The sequence below is a fragment of the Carassius gibelio genome, chromosome B3 (genome assembly GCF_023724105.1).
Source record: "Carassius gibelio isolate Cgi1373 ecotype wild population from Czech Republic chromosome B3, carGib1.2-hapl.c, whole genome shotgun sequence".
Lineage (NCBI taxonomy): Eukaryota > Metazoa > Chordata > Actinopteri > Cypriniformes > Cyprinidae > Carassius > Carassius gibelio.
The window spans coordinates 46,184,588-46,200,765 of record NC_068398.1 but is presented as its reverse complement, the minus strand read 5'-3'; the positions used below and the strand labels follow the sequence as shown (position 1 = coordinate 46,200,765).

At 51.8% G+C, this 16,178-nt stretch overlaps 1 protein-coding gene and 34 non-coding genes across 35 annotated transcripts in view; all 35 read left to right on the top strand.

The window, feature by feature from the left end:
* The window catches only part of LOC127951795 (pentraxin fusion protein), a 421,943-nt gene that overhangs the window by 82,758 nt on the left and 323,007 nt on the right, over positions 1-16,178 (top strand). The gene's annotated exons all lie outside the window — the stretch shown is intronic.
* Positions 440-512, top strand: trnak-cuu (transfer RNA lysine (anticodon CUU)). Its single transcript has one exon. It is a non-coding gene; the product is annotated as a tRNA-Lys (tRNA).
* Positions 644-717, top strand: trnan-guu (transfer RNA asparagine (anticodon GUU)). Its single transcript has one exon. It is a non-coding gene; the product is annotated as a tRNA-Asn (tRNA).
* trnak-cuu (transfer RNA lysine (anticodon CUU)) lies at positions 1,382-1,454 on the top strand. The gene has a single exon. It is a non-coding gene; the product is annotated as a tRNA-Lys (tRNA).
* On the top strand, positions 1,586-1,659 carry trnan-guu (transfer RNA asparagine (anticodon GUU)). Its single transcript has one exon. It is a non-coding gene; the product is annotated as a tRNA-Asn (tRNA).
* trnak-cuu (transfer RNA lysine (anticodon CUU)) lies at positions 2,324-2,396 on the top strand. The gene has a single exon. It is a non-coding gene; the product is annotated as a tRNA-Lys (tRNA).
* On the top strand, positions 2,528-2,601 carry trnan-guu (transfer RNA asparagine (anticodon GUU)). Its single transcript has one exon. It is a non-coding gene; the product is annotated as a tRNA-Asn (tRNA).
* trnak-cuu (transfer RNA lysine (anticodon CUU)) lies at positions 3,394-3,466 on the top strand. The gene has a single exon. It is a non-coding gene; the product is annotated as a tRNA-Lys (tRNA).
* trnan-guu (transfer RNA asparagine (anticodon GUU)) lies at positions 3,598-3,671 on the top strand. Its single transcript has one exon. It is a non-coding gene; the product is annotated as a tRNA-Asn (tRNA).
* trnak-cuu (transfer RNA lysine (anticodon CUU)) lies at positions 4,336-4,408 on the top strand. Its single transcript has one exon. It is a non-coding gene; the product is annotated as a tRNA-Lys (tRNA).
* On the top strand, positions 4,540-4,613 carry trnan-guu (transfer RNA asparagine (anticodon GUU)). Its single transcript has one exon. It is a non-coding gene; the product is annotated as a tRNA-Asn (tRNA).
* trnak-cuu (transfer RNA lysine (anticodon CUU)) lies at positions 5,095-5,167 on the top strand. Its single transcript has one exon. It is a non-coding gene; the product is annotated as a tRNA-Lys (tRNA).
* trnan-guu (transfer RNA asparagine (anticodon GUU)) lies at positions 5,299-5,372 on the top strand. Its single transcript has one exon. It is a non-coding gene; the product is annotated as a tRNA-Asn (tRNA).
* On the top strand, positions 6,165-6,237 carry trnak-cuu (transfer RNA lysine (anticodon CUU)). Its single transcript has one exon. It is a non-coding gene; the product is annotated as a tRNA-Lys (tRNA).
* trnan-guu (transfer RNA asparagine (anticodon GUU)) lies at positions 6,369-6,442 on the top strand. Its single transcript has one exon. It is a non-coding gene; the product is annotated as a tRNA-Asn (tRNA).
* Positions 7,235-7,307, top strand: trnak-cuu (transfer RNA lysine (anticodon CUU)). The gene has a single exon. It is a non-coding gene; the product is annotated as a tRNA-Lys (tRNA).
* trnan-guu (transfer RNA asparagine (anticodon GUU)) lies at positions 7,439-7,512 on the top strand. Its single transcript has one exon. It is a non-coding gene; the product is annotated as a tRNA-Asn (tRNA).
* Positions 8,177-8,249, top strand: trnak-cuu (transfer RNA lysine (anticodon CUU)). The gene has a single exon. It is a non-coding gene; the product is annotated as a tRNA-Lys (tRNA).
* On the top strand, positions 8,381-8,454 carry trnan-guu (transfer RNA asparagine (anticodon GUU)). The gene has a single exon. It is a non-coding gene; the product is annotated as a tRNA-Asn (tRNA).
* Positions 9,119-9,191, top strand: trnak-cuu (transfer RNA lysine (anticodon CUU)). Its single transcript has one exon. It is a non-coding gene; the product is annotated as a tRNA-Lys (tRNA).
* trnan-guu (transfer RNA asparagine (anticodon GUU)) lies at positions 9,323-9,396 on the top strand. Its single transcript has one exon. It is a non-coding gene; the product is annotated as a tRNA-Asn (tRNA).
* Positions 10,060-10,132, top strand: trnak-cuu (transfer RNA lysine (anticodon CUU)). The gene has a single exon. It is a non-coding gene; the product is annotated as a tRNA-Lys (tRNA).
* trnan-guu (transfer RNA asparagine (anticodon GUU)) lies at positions 10,264-10,337 on the top strand. The gene has a single exon. It is a non-coding gene; the product is annotated as a tRNA-Asn (tRNA).
* On the top strand, positions 11,002-11,074 carry trnak-cuu (transfer RNA lysine (anticodon CUU)). Its single transcript has one exon. It is a non-coding gene; the product is annotated as a tRNA-Lys (tRNA).
* trnan-guu (transfer RNA asparagine (anticodon GUU)) lies at positions 11,206-11,279 on the top strand. Its single transcript has one exon. It is a non-coding gene; the product is annotated as a tRNA-Asn (tRNA).
* Positions 11,944-12,016, top strand: trnak-cuu (transfer RNA lysine (anticodon CUU)). Its single transcript has one exon. It is a non-coding gene; the product is annotated as a tRNA-Lys (tRNA).
* trnan-guu (transfer RNA asparagine (anticodon GUU)) lies at positions 12,148-12,221 on the top strand. Its single transcript has one exon. It is a non-coding gene; the product is annotated as a tRNA-Asn (tRNA).
* Positions 12,886-12,958, top strand: trnak-cuu (transfer RNA lysine (anticodon CUU)). Its single transcript has one exon. It is a non-coding gene; the product is annotated as a tRNA-Lys (tRNA).
* On the top strand, positions 13,090-13,163 carry trnan-guu (transfer RNA asparagine (anticodon GUU)). The gene has a single exon. It is a non-coding gene; the product is annotated as a tRNA-Asn (tRNA).
* Positions 13,645-13,717, top strand: trnak-cuu (transfer RNA lysine (anticodon CUU)). The gene has a single exon. It is a non-coding gene; the product is annotated as a tRNA-Lys (tRNA).
* On the top strand, positions 13,849-13,922 carry trnan-guu (transfer RNA asparagine (anticodon GUU)). The gene has a single exon. It is a non-coding gene; the product is annotated as a tRNA-Asn (tRNA).
* On the top strand, positions 14,715-14,787 carry trnak-cuu (transfer RNA lysine (anticodon CUU)). Its single transcript has one exon. It is a non-coding gene; the product is annotated as a tRNA-Lys (tRNA).
* On the top strand, positions 14,919-14,992 carry trnan-guu (transfer RNA asparagine (anticodon GUU)). The gene has a single exon. It is a non-coding gene; the product is annotated as a tRNA-Asn (tRNA).
* Positions 15,785-15,857, top strand: trnak-cuu (transfer RNA lysine (anticodon CUU)). The gene has a single exon. It is a non-coding gene; the product is annotated as a tRNA-Lys (tRNA).
* trnan-guu (transfer RNA asparagine (anticodon GUU)) lies at positions 15,989-16,062 on the top strand. The gene has a single exon. It is a non-coding gene; the product is annotated as a tRNA-Asn (tRNA).

Genomic DNA, 16,178 nt, shown 5'->3' with positions numbered 1-16,178 from the left:
GCTGAACTAATAGCCTTTCAGGCTGTTGAACCAGAGCTCTGCTCGTTCAATCTGTATTCCCCAGCAACAGGCATGGCTAAAACAAACATAGAAGACTCTATGCCTAGTGTGGCCAAACTCTGTCCTGGAGGGCCCTGTCAGGTAGAGTTTCACTCCAGCCAGCTCCATCAGACGTGCCTGGAAGTTTCCGGTCTCTGTGGTGAGACCGGGTTCAGCAGCTTAAGTTGAGTTTCTTTGTGCTTGGAGCCAAGCTCGTCAGACCAAGCAACCTCCAGGATCGAGGTGGGACGCCCCTGCTCTAAGCCTACCGCTAGGCTTAGCCCCAACCTTACCCGCGAGATGTTTTATCAAGCCTCTGCGAAAAGCGAGGCTCTGTTTGCTCATAAAATGTTTGGCAGTTCTCAAAACAGACATCAGCCTTGGGAAAGTGACTGCCGCTGCCCGGCTAGCTCAGTCGGTAGAGCATGAGACTCTTAATCTCAGGGTCGTGGGTTCGAGCCCCACGTTGGGCGTGCCTTTTGGCTCTCTCTCGCCCCTCCCAATGGGTGTAATTCTCTTGAATTAAGTTTGCTGACGCAGGACTAGTGTCGCGCCCAGCGTCAAATTCTTTTGTGACTGTTACCCACAAGACCTTACACTACCAGTCTCTGTGGCGCAATAGGCTAGCGCGTTCGGCTGTTAACCGAAAGGATGGTGGTTCGAGCCCACCCAGGGACGAAGCAAGCTTTTCGCAGCAATGTCGGCAAGCACAGACTTTAGCACGCTTGTCCGCTGACGCAGCGTCTGTAGCCCCTTTTCAGAGTCAACAGCTTTGCTAGTCATCTTGTGTCAAAATAAGACAAAGGGTGCTGAGTGATTGTTTGTGTCAGCTCAAGTTTGCTGTGGAGAGTTCGTGTTTTGTTTTCCTTGTGGAACTCCATACCTGGAACCTTTGATGAGTTGGCTGAACTAATAGCCTTTCAGGCTGTTGAACCAGAGCTCTGCTCGTTCAATCTGTATTCCCCAGCAACAGGCATGGCTAAAACAAACATAGAAGACTCTATGCCTAGTGTGGCCAAACTCTGTCCTGGAGGGCCCTGTCAGGTAGAGTTTCACTCCAGCCAGCTCCATCAGACGTGCCTGGAAGTTTCCGGTCTCTGTGGTGAGACCGGGTTCAGCAGCTTAAGTTGAGTTTCTTTGTGCTTGGAGCCAAGCTCGTCAGACCAAGCAACCTCCAGGATCGAGGTGGGACGCCCCTGCTCTAAGCCTACCGCTAGGCTTAACCCCAACCTTACCCGCGAGATGTTTTGTCAAGCCTCTGCGAAAAGCGAGGCTCTGTTTGCTCATAAAATGTTTGGCAGTTCTCAAAACAGACGTCAGCCTTGGGAAAGTGACTGCCGCTGCCCGGCTAGCTCAGTCGGTAGAGCATGAGACTCTTAATCTCAGGGTCGTGGGTTCGAGCCCCACGTTGGGCGTGCCTTTTGGCTCTCTCTCGCCCCTCCCAATGGGTGTAATTCTCTTGAATTAAGTTTGCTGACGCAGGACTAGTGTCGCGCCCAGCGTCAAATTCTTTTGTGACTGTTACCCACAAGACCTTACACTACCAGTCTCTGTGGCGCAATAGGCTAGCGCGTTCGGCTGTTAACCGAAAGGATGGTGGTTCGAGCCCACCCAGGGACGAAGCAAGCTTTTCGCAGCAATGTCGGCAAGCACAGACTTTAGCACGCTTGTCCGCTGACGCAGCGTCTGTAGCCCCTTTTCAGAGTCAACAGCTTTGCGAGTCATCTTGTGTCAAAATAAGACAAAGGGTGCTGAGTGATTGTTTGTGTCAGCTCAAGTTTGCTGTGGAGAGTTCGTGTTTTGTTTTCCTTGTGGAACTCCATACCTGGAACCTTTGATGAGTTGGCTGAACTAATAGCCTTTCAGGCTGTTGAACCAGAGCTCTGCTCGTTCAATCTGTATTCCCCAGCAACAGGCATGGCTAAAACAAACATAGAAGACTCTATGCCTAGTGTGGCCAAACTCTGTCCTGGAGGGCCCTGTCAGGTAGAGTTTTACTCCAGCCAGCTCCATCAGACGTGCCTGGAAGTTTCCGGTCTCTGTGGTGAGACCGGGTTCAGCAGCTTAAGTTGAGTTTCTTTGTGCTTGGAGCCAAGCTCGTCAGACCAAGCAACCTCCAGGATCGAGGTGGGACGCCCCTGCTCTAAGCCTACCGCTAGGCTTAACCCCAACCTTACCCGCGAGATGTTTTGTCAAGCCTCTGCGAAAAGCGAGGCTCTGTTTGCTCATAAAATGTTTGGCAGTTCTCAAAACAGACGTCAGCCTTGGGAAAGTGACTGCCGCTGCCCGGCTAGCTCAGTCGGTAGAGCATGAGACTCTTAATCTCAGGGTCGTGGGTTCGAGCCACACGTTGGGCGTGCCTTTTGGCTCTCTCTCGCCCCTCCCAATGGGTGTAATTCTCTTGAATTAAGTTTGCTGACGCAGGACTAGTGTCGCGCCCAGCGTCAAATTCTTTTGTGACTGTTACCCACAAGAGCTTACACTATCAGTCTCTGTGGCGCAATAGGCTAGCGCGTTCGGCTGTTAACCGAAAGGATGGTGGTTCGAGCCCACCCAGGGACGAAGCAAGCTTTTCGCAGCAATGTCGGCAAGCACAGACTTTAGCACGCTTGTCCGCTGACGCAGCGTCTTTAGCCCCTTTTCAGAGTCAACAGCTTTGCGAGTCATCTTGTCTCAAAATAAGACAAAGGGTGCTGAGTGATTGTTTGTGTCAGCTCAAGTTTGCTGTGGAGAGTTCGTGTTTTGTTTTCCTTGTTGTGGAGGCCTGTGTGGTCCAGGGAGGTCCTGCTCAAAATTCCCTCTAGGACCGCCACAAAATGCCACCAAATTGCTTCTCCAATCATATGCTGTCGGAGTTTGCAAACTGTATTCACACAGCGAGACAGAACTCCATACCTGGAACCTTTGATGAGTTGGCTGAACTAATAGCCTTTCAGGCTGTTGAACCAGAGCTCTGCTCGTTCAATCTGTATTCCCCAGCAACAGGCATTGCTAAAACAAACATAGAAGACTCTATGCCTAGTGTGGCCAAACTCTGTCCTGGAGGGCCCTGTCAGGTAGAGTTTCACTCCAGCCAGCTCCATCAGACGTGCCTGGAAGTTTCCGGTCTCTGTGGTGAGACCGGGTTCAGCAGCTTAAGTTGAGTTTCTTTGTGCTTGGAGCCAAGCTCGTCAGACCAAGCAACCTCCAGGATCGAGGTGGGACGCCCCTGCTCTAAGCCTACCGCTAGGCTTAACCCCAACCTTACCCGCGAGATGTTTTGTCAAGCCTCTGCGAAAAGCGAGGCTCTGTTTGCTCATAAAATGTTTGGCAGTTCTCAAAACAGACGTCAGCCTTGGGAAAGTGACTGCCGCTGCCCGGCTAGCTCAGTCGGTAGAGCATGAGACTCTTAATCTCAGGGTCGTGGGTTCGAGCCCCACGTTGGGCGTGCCTTTTGGCTCTCTCTCGCCCCTCCCAATGGGTGTAATTCTCTTGAATTAAGTTTGCTGACGCAGCACTAGTGTCGCGCCCAGCGTCAAATTCTGTTGTGACTGTTACCCACAAGAGCTTACACTACCAGTCTCTGTGGCGCAATAGGCTAGCGCGTTCGGCTGTTAACCGAAAGGATGGTGGTTCGAGCCCACCCAGGGACGAAGCAAGCTTTTCGCAGCAATGTCGGCAAGCACAGACTTTAGCACGCTTGTCCGCTGACGCAGCGTCTGTAGCCCCTTTTCAGAGTCAACAGCTTTGCTAGTCATCTTGTGTCAAAATAAGACAAAGGGTGCTGAGTGATTGTTTGTGTCAGCTCAAGTTTGCTGTGGAGAGTTCGTGTTTTGTTTTCCTTGTGGAACTCCATACCTGGAACCTTTGATGAGTTGGCTGAACTAATAGCCTTTCAGGCTGTTGATCCAGAGCTCTGCTCGTTCAATCTGTATTCCCCAGCAACAGGCATGGCTAAAACAAACATAGAAGACTGTATGCCTAGTGTGGCCAAACTCTGTCCTGGAGGGCCCTGTCAGGTAGAGTTTCACTCCAGCCAGCTCCATCAGACGTGCCTGGAAGTTTCCGGTCTCTGTGGTGAGACCGGGTTCAGCAGCTTAAGTTGAGTTTCTTTGTGCTTGGAGCCAAGCTTGTCAGACCAAGCAACCTCCAGGATAGAGGTGGGACGCCCCTGCTCTAAGCCTACCGCTAGGCTTAACCCCAACCTTACCCGCGAGATGTTTTGTCAAGCCTCTGCGAAAAGCGAGGCTCTGTTTGCTCATAAAATGTTTGGCAGTTCTCAGAACAGATGTCAGCCTTGGGAAAGTGACTGCCGCTGCCCGGCTAGCTCAGTCGGTAGAGCATGAGACTCTTAATCTCAGGGTCGTGGGTTCGAGCCCCACGTTGGGCGTGCCTTTTGGCTCTCTCTCGCCCCTCCCAATGGGTGTAATTCTCTTGAATTAAGTTTGCTGACGCAGGACTAGTGTCGCGCCCAGCGTCAAATTCTTTTGTGACTGTGACCCACAAGACCTTACACTACCAGTCTCTGTGGCGCAATAGGCTAGCGCGTTCGGCTGTTAACCGGAAGGATGGTGGTTCGAGCCCACCCAGGGACGAAGCAAGCTTTTCGCAGCAATGTCGGCAAGCACAGACTTTAGCACGCTTGTCCGCTGACGCAGCGTCTGTAGCCCCTTTTCAGAGTCAACAGCTTTGCGAGTCATCTTGTGTCAAAATAAGACAAAGGGTGCTGAGTGATTGTTTGTGTCAGCTCAAGTTTGCTGTGGAGAGTTCGTGTTTTGTTTTCCTTGTGGAACTCCATACTCCATCAGACGTGCCTGGAAGTTTCCGGTCTCTGTGGTGAGACCGGGTTCAGCAGCTTAAGTTGAGTTTCTTTGTGCTTGGAGCCAAGCTCGTCAGACCAAGCAACCTCCAGGATCGAGGTGGGACGCCCCTGCTCTAAGCCTACCGCTAGGCTTAACCCCAACCTTACCCGCGAGATGTTTTGTCAAGCCTCTGCGAAAAGCGAGGCTCTGTTTGCTCATAAAATGTTTGGCAGTTCTCAAAACAGACGTCAGCCTTGGGAAAGTGACTGCCGCTGCCCGGCTAGCTCAGTCGGTAGAGCATGAGACTCTTAATCTCAGGGTCGTGGGTTCGAGCCCCACGTTGGGCGTGCCTTTTGGCTCTCTCTCGCCCCTCCCAATGGGTGTAATTCTCTTGAATTAAGTTTGCTGACGCAGGACTAGTGTCGCGCCCAGCGTCAAATTCTTTTGTGACTGTTACCCACAAGAGCTTACACTACCAGTCTCTGTGGCGCAATAGGCTAGCGCGTTCGGCTGTTAGCCGAAAGGATGGTGGTTCGAGCCCACCCAGGGACGAAGCAAGCTTTTCGCAGCAATGTCGGCAAGCACAGACTTTAGCACGCTTGTCCGCTGACGCAGCGTCTTTAGCCCCTTTTCAGAGTCAACAGCTTTGCGAGTCATCTTGTCTCAAAATAAGACAAAGGGTGCTGAGTGATTGTTTGTGTCAGCTCAAGTTTGCTGTGGAGAGTTCGTGTTTTGTTTTCCTTGTTGTGGAGGCCTGTGTGGTCCAGGGAGGTCCTGCTCAAAATTCCCTCTAGGACCGCCACAAAATGCCACCAAATTGCTTCTCCAATCATATGCTGTCGGTGTTTGCAAACTGTATTCACACAGCGAGACAGAACTCCATACCTGGAACCTTTGATGAGTTGGCTGAACTAATAGCCTTTCAGGCTGTTGAACCAGAGCTCTGCTCGTTCAATCTGTATTCCCCAGCAACAGGCATGGCTAAAACAAACATAGAAGACGCTATGCCTAGTGTGGCCAAACTCTGTCCTGGAGGGCCCTGTCAGGTAGAGTTTTACTCCAGCCAGCTCCATCAGACGTGCCTGGAAGTTTCCGGTCTCTGTGGTGAGACCGGGTTCAGCAGCTTAAGTTGAGTTTCTTTGTGCTTGGAGCCAAGCTCGTCAGACCAAGCAACCTCCAGGATCGAGGTGGGACGCCCCTGCTCTAAGCCTACCGCTAGGCTTAACCCCAACCTTACCCGCGAGATGTTTTGTCAAGCCTCTGCGAAAAGCGAGGCTCTGTTTGCTCATAAAATGTTTGGCAGTTCTCAAAACAGACGTCAGCCTTGGGAAAGTGACTGCCGCTGCCCGGCTAGCTCAGTCGGTAGAGCATGAGACTCTTAATCTCAGGGTCGTGGGTTCGAGCCACACGTTGGGCGTGCCTTTTGGCTCTCTCTCGCCCCTCCCAATGGGTGTAATTCTCTTGAATTAAGTTTGCTGACGCAGGACTAGTGTCGCGCCCAGCGTCAAATTCTTTTGTGACTGTTACCCACAAGAGCTTACACTACCAGTCTCTGTGGCGCAATAGGCTAGCGCGTTCGGCTGTTAACCGAAAGGATGGTGGTTCGAGCCCACCCAGGGATGAAGCAAGCTTTTCGCAGCAATGTCGGCAAGCACAGACTTTAGCACGCTTGTCCGCTGACGCAGCGTCTTTAGCCCCTTTTCAGAGTCAACAGCTTTGCGAGTCATCTTGTCTCAAAATAAGACAAAGGGTGCTGAGTGATTGTTTGTGTCAGCTCAAGTTTGCTGTGGAGAGTTCGTGTTTTGTTTTCCTTGTTGTGGAGGCCTGTGTGGTCCAGGGAGGTCCTGCTCAAAATTCCCTCTAGGACCGCCACAAAATGCCACCAAATTGCTTCTCCAATCATATGCTGTCGGAGTTTGCAAACTGTATTCACACAGCGAGACAGAACTCCATACCTGGAACCTTTGATGAGTTGGCTGAACTAATAGCCTTTCAGGCTGTTGAACCAGAGCTCTGCTCGTTCAATCTGTATTCCCCAGCAACAGGCATGGCTAAAACAAACATAGAAGACTCTATGCCTAGTGTGGCCAAACTCTGTCCTGGAGGGCCCTGTCAGGTAGAGTTTCACTCCAGCCAGCTCCATCAGACGTGCCTGGAAGTTTCCGGTCTCTGTGGTGAGACCGGGTTCAGCAGCTTAAGTTGAGTTTCTTTGTGCTTGGAGCCAAGCTCGTCAGACCAAGCAACCTCCAGGATCGAGGTGGGACGCCCCTGCTCTAAGCCTACCGCTAGGCTTAGCCCCAACCTTACCCGCGAGATGTTTTATCAAGCCTCTGCGAAAAGCGAGGCTCTGTTTGCTCATAAAATGTTTGGCAGTTCTCAAAACAGACATCAGCCTTGGGAAAGTGACTGCCGCTGCCCGGCTAGCTCAGTCGGTAGAGCATGAGACTCTTAATCTCAGGGTCGTGGGTTCGAGCCCCACGTTGGGCGTGCCTTTTGGCTCTCTCTCGCCCCTCCCAATGGGTGTAATTCTCTTGAATTAAGTTTGCTGACGCAGGACTAGTGTCGCGCCCAGCGTCAAATTCTTTTGTGACTGTTACCCACAAGACCTTACACTACCAGTCTCTGTGGCGCAATAGGCTAGCGCGTTCGGCTGTTAACCGAAAGGATGGTGGTTCGAGCCCACCCAGGGACGAAGCAAGCTTTTCGCAGCAATGTCGGCAAGCACAGACTTTAGCACGCTTGTCCGCTGACGCAGCGTCTGTAGCCCCTTTTCAGAGTCAACAGCTTTGCTAGTCATCTTGTGTCAAAATAAGACAAAGGGTGCTGAGTGATTGTTTGTGTCAGCTCAAGTTTGCTGTGGAGAGTTCGTGTTTTGTTTTCCTTGTGGAACTCCATACCTGGAACCTTTGATGAGTTGGCTGAACTAATAGCCTTTCAGGCTGTTGAACCAGAGCTCTGCTCGTTCAATCTGTATTCCCCAGCAACAGGCATGGCTAAAACAAACATAGAAGACTCTATGCCTAGTGTGGCCAAACTCTGTCCTGGAGGGCCCTGTCAGGTAGAGTTTCACTCCAGCCAGCTCCATCAGACGTGCCTGGAAGTTTCCGGTCTCTGTGGTGAGACCGGGTTCAGCAGCTTAAGTTGAGTTTCTTTGTGCTTGGAGCCAAGCTCGTCAGACCAAGCAACCTCCAGGATCGAGGTGGGACGCCCCTGCTCTAAGCCTACCGCTAGGCTTAACCCCAACCTTACCCGCGAGATGTTTTGTCAAGCCTCTGCGAAAAGCGAGGCTCTGTTTGCTCATAAAATGTTTGGCAGTTCTCAAAACAGACATCAGCCTTGGGAAAGTGACTCCCGCTGCCCGGCTAGCTCAGTCGGTAGAGCATGAGACTCTTAATCTCAGGGTCGTGGGTTCGAGCCCCACGTTGGGCGTGCCTTTTGGCTCTCTCTCGCCCCTCCCAATGGGTGTAATTCTCTTGAATTAAGTTTGCTGACGCAGGACTAGTGCCGCGCCCAGCGTCAAATTCTTTTGTGACTGTTACCCACAAGACCTTACACTACCAGTCTCTGTGGCACAATAGGCTAGCGCGTTCGGCTGTTAACCGAAAGGATGGTGGTTCGAGCCCACCCAGGGACGAAGCAAGCTTTTCGCAGCAATGTCGGCAAGCACAGACTTTAGCACGCTTGTCCGCTGACGCAGCGTCTGTAGCCCCTTTTCAGAGTCAACAGCTTTGCGAGTCATCTTGTGTCAAAATAAGACAAAGGGTGCTGAGTGATTGTTTGTGTCAGCTCAAGTTTGCTGTGGAGAGTTCGTGTTTTGTTTTCCTTGTGGAACTCCATACCTGGAACCTTTGATGAGTTGGCTGAACTAATAGCCTTTCAGGCTGTTGAACCAGAGCTCTGCTCGTTCAATCTGTATTCCCCAGCAACAGGCATGGCTAAAACAAACATAGAAGACTCTATGCCTAGTGTGGCCAAACTCTGTCCTGGAGGGCCCTGTCAGGTAGAGTTTCACTCCAGCCAGCTCCATCAGACGTGCCTGGAAGTTTCCGGTCTCTGTGGTGAGACCGGGTTCAGCAGCTTAAGTTGAGTTTCTTTGTGCTTGGAGCCAAGCTCGTCAGACCAAGCAACCTCCAGGATCGAGGTGGGACGCCCCTGCTCTAAGCCTACCGCTAGGCTTAACCCCAACCTTACCCGCGAGATGTTTTGTCAAGCCTCTGCGAAAAGCGAGGCTCTGTTTGCTCATAAAATGTTTGGCAGTTCTCAAAACAGACGTCAGCCTTGGGAAAGTGACTGCCGCTGCCCGGCTAGCTCAGTCGGTAGAGCATGAGACTCTTAATCTCAGGGTCGTGGGTTCGAGCCCCACGTTGGGCGTGCCTTTTGGCTCTCTCTCGCCCCTCCCAATGGGTGTAATTCTCTTGAATTAAGTTTGCTGACGCAGGACTAGTGTCGCGCCCAGCGTCAAATTCTTTTGTGACTGTTACCCACAAGAGCTTACACTACCAGTCTCTGTGGCGCAATAGGCTAGCGCGTTCGGCTGTTAACCGAAAGGATGGTGGTTCGAGCCCACCCAGGGACGAAGCAAGCTTTTCGCAGCAATGTCGGCAAGAACGGACTTTAGCACGCTTGTCCGCTGACGCAGCGTCTGTAGCCCCTTTTCAGAGTCAACAGCTTTGCGAGTCATCTTGTGTCAAAATAAGACAAAGGGTGCTGAGTGATTGTTTGTGTCAGCTCAAGTTTGCTGTGGAGAGTTCGTGTTTTGTTTTCCTTGTGGAACTCCATACCTGGAACCTTTGATGAGTTGGCTGAACTAATAGCCTTTCAGGCTGTTGAACCAGAGCTCTGCTCGTTCAATCTGTATTCCCCAGCAACAGGCATGGCTAAAACAAACATAGAAGACTCTATGCCTAGTGTGGCCAAACTCTGTCCTGGAGGGCCCTGTCAGGTAGAGTTTCACTCCAGCCAGCTCCATCAGACGTGCCTGGAAGTTTCCGGTCTCTGTGGTGAGACCGGGTTCAGCAGCTTAAGTTGAGTTTCTTTGTGCTTGGAGCCAAGCTCGTCAGACCAAGCAACCTCCAGGATCGAGGTGGGACGCCCCTGCTCTAAGCCTACCGCTAGGCTTAACCCCAACCTTACCCGCGAGATGTTTTGTCAAGCCTCTGCGAAAAGCGAGGCTCTGTTTGCTCATAAAATGTTTGGCATTCTCAAAACAGACATCAGCCTTGGGAAAGTGACTGCCGCTGCCCGGCTAGCTCAGTCTGTAGAGCATGAGACTCTTAATCTCAGGGTCGTGGGTTCGAGCCCCACGTTGGGCGTGCCTTTTGGCTCTCTCTCGCCCCTCCCAATGGGTGTAATTCTCTTGAATTAAGTTTGCTGACGCAGGACTAGTGTCGCGCCCAGCGTCAAATTCTTTTGTGACTGTTACCCACAAGAGCTTACACTACCAGTCTCTGTGGCGCAATAGGCTAGCGCGTTCGGCTGTTAACCGAAAGGATGGTGGTTCGAGCCCACCCAGGGGCGAAGCAAGCTTTTCGCAGCAATGTCGGCAAGCACGGACTTTAGCACGCTTGTCCGCTGACGCAGCGTCTGTAGCCCCTTTTCAGAGTCAACAGCTTTGCGAGTCATCTTGTGTCAAAATAAGACAAAGGGTGCTGAGTGATTGTTTGTGTCAGCTCAAGTTTGCTGTGGAGAGTTCGTGTTTTGTTTTCCTTGTGGAACTCCATACCTGGAACCTTTGATGAGTTGGCTGAACTAATAGCCTTTCAGGCTGTTGAACCAGAGCTCTGCTCGTTCAATCTGTATTCCCCAGCAACAGGCATGGCTAAAACAAACATAGAAGACTCTATGCCTAGTGTGGCCAAACTCTGTCCTGGAGGGCCCTGTCAGGTAGAGTTTCACTCCAGCCAGCTCCATCAGACGTGCCTGGAAGTTTCCGGTCTCTGTGGTGAGACCGGGTTCAGCAGCTTAAGTTGAGTTTCTTTGTGCTTGGAGCCAAGCTCGTCAGACCAAGCAACCTCCAGGATCGAGGTGGGACGCCCCTGCTCTAAGCCTACCGCTAGGCTTAACCCCAACCTTACCCGCGAGATGTTTTGTCAAGCCTCTGCGAAAAGCGAGGCTCTGTTTGCTCATAAAATGTTTGGCAGTTCTCAAAACAGACGTCAGCCTTGGGAAAGTGACTGCCGCTGCCCGGCTAGCTCAGTCGGTAGAGCATGAGACTCTTAATCTCAGGGTCGTGGGTTCGAGCCCCACGTTGGGCGTGCCTTTTGGCTCTCTCTCGCCCCTCCCAATGGGTGTAATTCTCTTGAATTAAGTTTGCTGACGCAGGACTAGTGTCGCGCCCAGCGTCAAATTCTTTTGTGACTGTTACCCACAAGACCTTACACTACCAGTCTCTGTGGCGCAATAGGCTAGCGCGTTCGGCTGTTAACCGAAAGGATGGTGGTTCGAGCCCACCCAGGGACGAAGCAAGCTTTTCGCAGCAATGTCGGCAAGCACAGACTTTAGCACGCTTGTCCGCTGACGCAGCGTCTGTAGCCCCTTTTCAGAGTCAACAGCTTTGCGAGTCATCTTGTGTCAAAATAAGACAAAGGGTGCTGAGTGATTGTTTGTGTCAGCTCAAGTTTGCTGTGGAGAGTTCGTGTTTTGTTTTCCTTGTGGAACTCCATACCTGGAACCTTTGATGAGTTGGCTGAACTAATAGCCTTTCAGGCTGTTGAACCAGAGCTCTGCTCGTTCAATCTGTATTCCCCAGCAACAGGCATGGCTAAAACAAACATAGAAGACTCTATGCCTAGTGTGGCCAAACTCTGTCCTGGAGGGCCCTGTCAGGTAGAGTTTCACTCCAGCCAGCTCCATCAGACGTGCCTGGAAGTTTCCGGTCTCTGTGGTGAGACCGGGTTCAGCAGCTTAAGTTGAGTTTCTTTGTGCTTGGAGCCAAGCTCGTCAGACCAAGCAACCTCCAGGATCGAGGTGGGACGCCCCTGCTCTAAGCCTACCGCTAGGCTTAACCCCAACCTTACCCGCGAGATGTTTTGTCAAGCCTCTGCGAAAAGCGAGGCTCTGTTTGCTCATAAAATGTTTGGCAGTTCTCAAAACAGACGTCAGCTTTGGGAAAGTGACTGCCGCTGCCCGGCTAGCTCAGTCGGTAGAGCATGAGACTCTTAATCTCAGGGTCGTGGGTTCGAGCCCCACGTTGGGCGTGCCTTTTGGCTCTCTCTCGCCCCTCCCAATGGGTGTAATTCTCTTGAATTAAGTTTGCTGACGCAGCACTAGTGTCGCGCCCAGCGTCAAATTCTTTTGTGACTGTTACCCACAAGAGCTTACACTACCAGTCTCTGTGGCGCAATAGGCTAGCGCGTTCGGCTGTTAACCGAAAGGATGGTGGTTCGAGCCCACCCAGGGACGAAGCAAGCTTTTCGCAGCAATGTCGGCAAGCACAGACTTTAGCACGCTTGTCCGCTGACGCAGCGTCTGTAGCCCCTTTTCAGAGTCAACAGCTTGGCTAGTCATCTTGTGTCAAAATAAGACAAAGGGTGCTGAGTGATTGTTTGTGTCAGCTCAAGTTTGCTGTGGAGAGTTCGTGTTTTGTTTTCCTTGTGGAACTCCATACCTGGAACCTTTGATGAGTTGGCTGAACTAATAGCCTTTCAGGCTGTTGAACCAGAGCTCTGCTCGTTCAATCTGTATTCCCCAGCAACAGGCATGGCTAAAACAAACATAGAAGACTGTATGCCTAGTGTGGCCAAACTCTGTCCTGGAGGGCCCTGTCAGGTAGAGTTTCACTCCAGCCAGCTCCATCAGACGTGCCTGGAAGTTTCCGGTCTCTGTGGTGAGACCGGGTTCAGCAGCTTAAGTTGAGTTTCTTTGTGCTTGGAGCCAAGCTTGTCAGACCAAGCAACCTCCAGGATAGAGGTGGGACGCCCCTGCTCTAAGCCTACCGCTAGGCTTAACCCCAACCTTACCCGCGAGATGTTTTGTCAAGCCTCTGCGAAAAGCGAGGCTCTGTTTGCTCATAAAATGTTTGGCAGTTCTCAAAACAGATGTCAGCCTTGGGAAAGTGACTGCCGCTGCCCGGCTAGCTCAGTCGGTAGAGCATGAGACTCTTAATCTCAGGGTCGTGGGTTCGAGCCCCACGTTGGGCGTGCCTTTTGGCTCTCTCTCGCCCCTCCCAATGGGTGTAATTCTCTTGAATTAAGTTTGCTGACGCAGGACTAGTGTCGCGCCCAGCGTCAAATTCTTTTGTGACTGTGACCCACAAGACCTTACACTACCAGTCTCTGTGGCGCAATAGGCTAGCGCGTTCGGCTGTTAACCGGAAGGATGGTGGTTCGAGCCCACCCAGGGACGAAGCAAGCTTTTCGCAGCAATGTCGGCAAGCACAGACTTTAGCACGCTTGTCCGCTGACGCAGCGTCTGTAGCCCCTTTTCAGAGTCAACAGCTTTGCGAGTCATCTTGTGTCAAAATAAGACAAAGGGTGCTGAGTGATTGTTTGTGTCAGCTCAAGTTTGCTGTGGAGAGTTCGTGTTTTGTTTTCCTTGTGGAACTCCATACTCCATCAGACGTGCCTGGAAGTTTCCGGTCTCTGTGGTGAGACCGGGTTCAGCAGCTTAAGTTGAGTTTCTTTGTGCTTGGAGCCAAGCTCGTCAGACCAAGCAACCTCCAGGATCGAGGTGGGACGCCCCTGCTCTAAGCCTACCGCTAGGCTTAACCCCAACCTTACCCGCGAGATGTTTTGTCAAGCCTCTGCGAAAAGCGAGGCTCTGTTTGCTCATAAAATGTTTGGCAGTTCTCAAAACAGACGTCAGCCTTGGGAAAGTGACTGCCGCTGCCCGGCTAGCTCAGTCGGTAGAGCATGAGACTCTTAATCTCAGGGTCGTGGGTTCGAGCCCCACGTTGGGCGTGCCTTTTGGCTCTCTCTCGCCCCTCCCAATGGGTGTAATTCTCTTGAATTAAGTTTGCTGACGCAGGACTAGTGTCGCGCCCAGCGTCAAATTCTTTTGTGACTGTTACCCACAAGAGCTTACACTACCAGTCTCTGTGGCGCAATAGGCTAGCGCGTTCGGCTGTTAGCCGAAAGGATGGTGGTTCGAGCCCACCCAGGGACGAAGCAAGCTTTTCGCAGCAATGTCGGCAAGCACAGACTTTAGCACGCTTGTCCGCTGACGCAGCGTCTTTAGCCCCTTTTCAGAGTCAACAGCTTTGCGAGTCATCTTGTCTCAAAATAAGACAAAGGGTGCTGAGTGATTGTTTGTGTCAGCTCAAGTTTGCTGTGGAGAGTTCGTGTTTTGTTTTCCTTGTTGTGGAGGCCTGTGTGGTCCAGGGAGGTCCTGCTCAAAATTCCCTCTAGGACCGCCACAAAATGCCACCAAATTGCTTCTCCAATCATATGCTGTCGGTGTTTGCAAACTGTATTCACACAGCGAGACAGAACTCCATACCTGGAACCTTTGATGAGTTGGCTGAACTAATAGCCTTTCAGGCTGTTGAACCAGAGCTCTGCTCGTTCAATCTGTATTCCCCAGCAACAGGCATGGCTAAAACAAACATAGAAGACGCTATGCCTAGTGTGGCCAAACTCTGTCCTGGAGGGCCCTGTCAGGTAGAGTTTTACTCCAGCCAGCTCCATCAGACGTGCCTGGAAGTTTCCGGTCTCTGTGGTGAGACCGGGTTCAGCAGCTTAAGTTGAGTTTCTTTGTGCTTGGAGCCAAGCTCGTCAGACCAAGCAACCTCCAGGATCGAGGTGGGACGCCCCTGCTCTAAGCCTACCGCTAGGCTTAACCCCAACCTTACCCGCGAGATGTTTTGTCAAGCCTCTGCGAAAAGCGAGGCTCTGTTTGCTCATAAAATGTTTGGCAGTTCTCAAAACAGACGTCAGCCTTGGGAAAGTGACTGCCGCTGCCCGGCTAGCTCAGTCGGTAGAGCATGAGACTCTTAATCTCAGGGTCGTGGGTTCGAGCCACACGTTGGGCGTGCCTTTTGGCTCTCTCTCGCCCCTCCCAATGGGTGTAATTCTCTTGAATTAAGTTTGCTGACGCAGGACTAGTGTCGCGCCCAGCGTCAAATTCTTTTGTGACTGTTACCCACAAGAGCTTACACTACCAGTCTCTGTGGCGCAATAGGCTAGCGCGTTCGGCTGTTAACCGAAAGGATGGTGGTTCGAGCCCACCCAGGGATGAAGCAAGCTTTTCGCAGCAATGTCGGCAAGCACAGACTTTAGCACGCTTGTCCGCTGACGCAGCGTCTTTAGCCCCTTTTCAGAGTCAACAGCTTTGCGAGTCATCTTGTCTCAAAATAAGACAAAGGGTGCTGAGTGATTGTTTGTGTCAGCTCAAGTTTGCTGTGGAGAGTTCGTGTTTTGTTTTCCTTGTTGTGGAGGCCTGTGTGGTCCAGGGAGGTCCTGCTCAAAATTCCCTCTAGGACCGCCACAAAATGCCACCAAATTGCTTCTCCAATCATATGCTGTCGGAGTTTGCAAACTGTATTCACACAGCGAGACAGAACTCCATACCTGGAACCTTTGATGAGTTGGCTGAACTAATAGCCTTTCAGGCTGTTGAACCAGAGCTCTGCTCGTTCAATCTGTATTCCCCAGCAACAGGCATGGCTAAAACAAACATAGAAGACTCTATGCCTAGTGTGGCCAAACTCTGTCCTGGAGGGCCCTGTCAGGTAGAGTTTCACTCCAGCCAGCTCCATCAGACGTGCCTGGAAGTTTCCGGTCTCTGTGGTGAGACCGGGTTCAGCAGCTTAAGTTGAGTTTCTTTGTGCTTGGAGCCAAGCTCGTCAGACCAAGCAACCTCCAGGATCGAGGTGGGACGCCCCTGCTCTAAGCCTACCGCTAGGCTTAGCCCCAACCTTACCCGCGAGATGTTTTATCAAGCCTCTGCGAAAAGCGAGGCTCTGTTTGCTCATAAAATGTTTGGCAGTTCTCAAAACAGACATCAGCCTTGGGAAAGTGACTGCTGCTGCCCGGCTAGCTCAGTCGGTAGAGCATGAGACTCTTAATCTCAGGGTCGTGGGTTCGAGCCCCACGTTGGGCGTGCCTTTTGGCTCTCTCTCGCCCCTCCCAATGGGTGTAATTCTCTTGAATTAAGTTTGCTGACGCAGGACTAGTGTCGCGCCCAGCGTCAAATTCTTTTGTGACTGTTACCCACAAGACCTTACACTACCAGTCTCTGTGGCGCAATAGGCTAGCGCGTTCGGCTGTTAACCGAAAGGATGGTGGTTCGAGCCCACCCAGGGACGAAGCAAGCTTTTCGCAGCAATGTCGGCAAGCACAGACTTTAGCACGCTTGTCCGCTGACGCAGCGTCTGTAGCCCCTTTTCAGAGTCAACAGCTTTGCTAGTCATCTTGTGTCAAA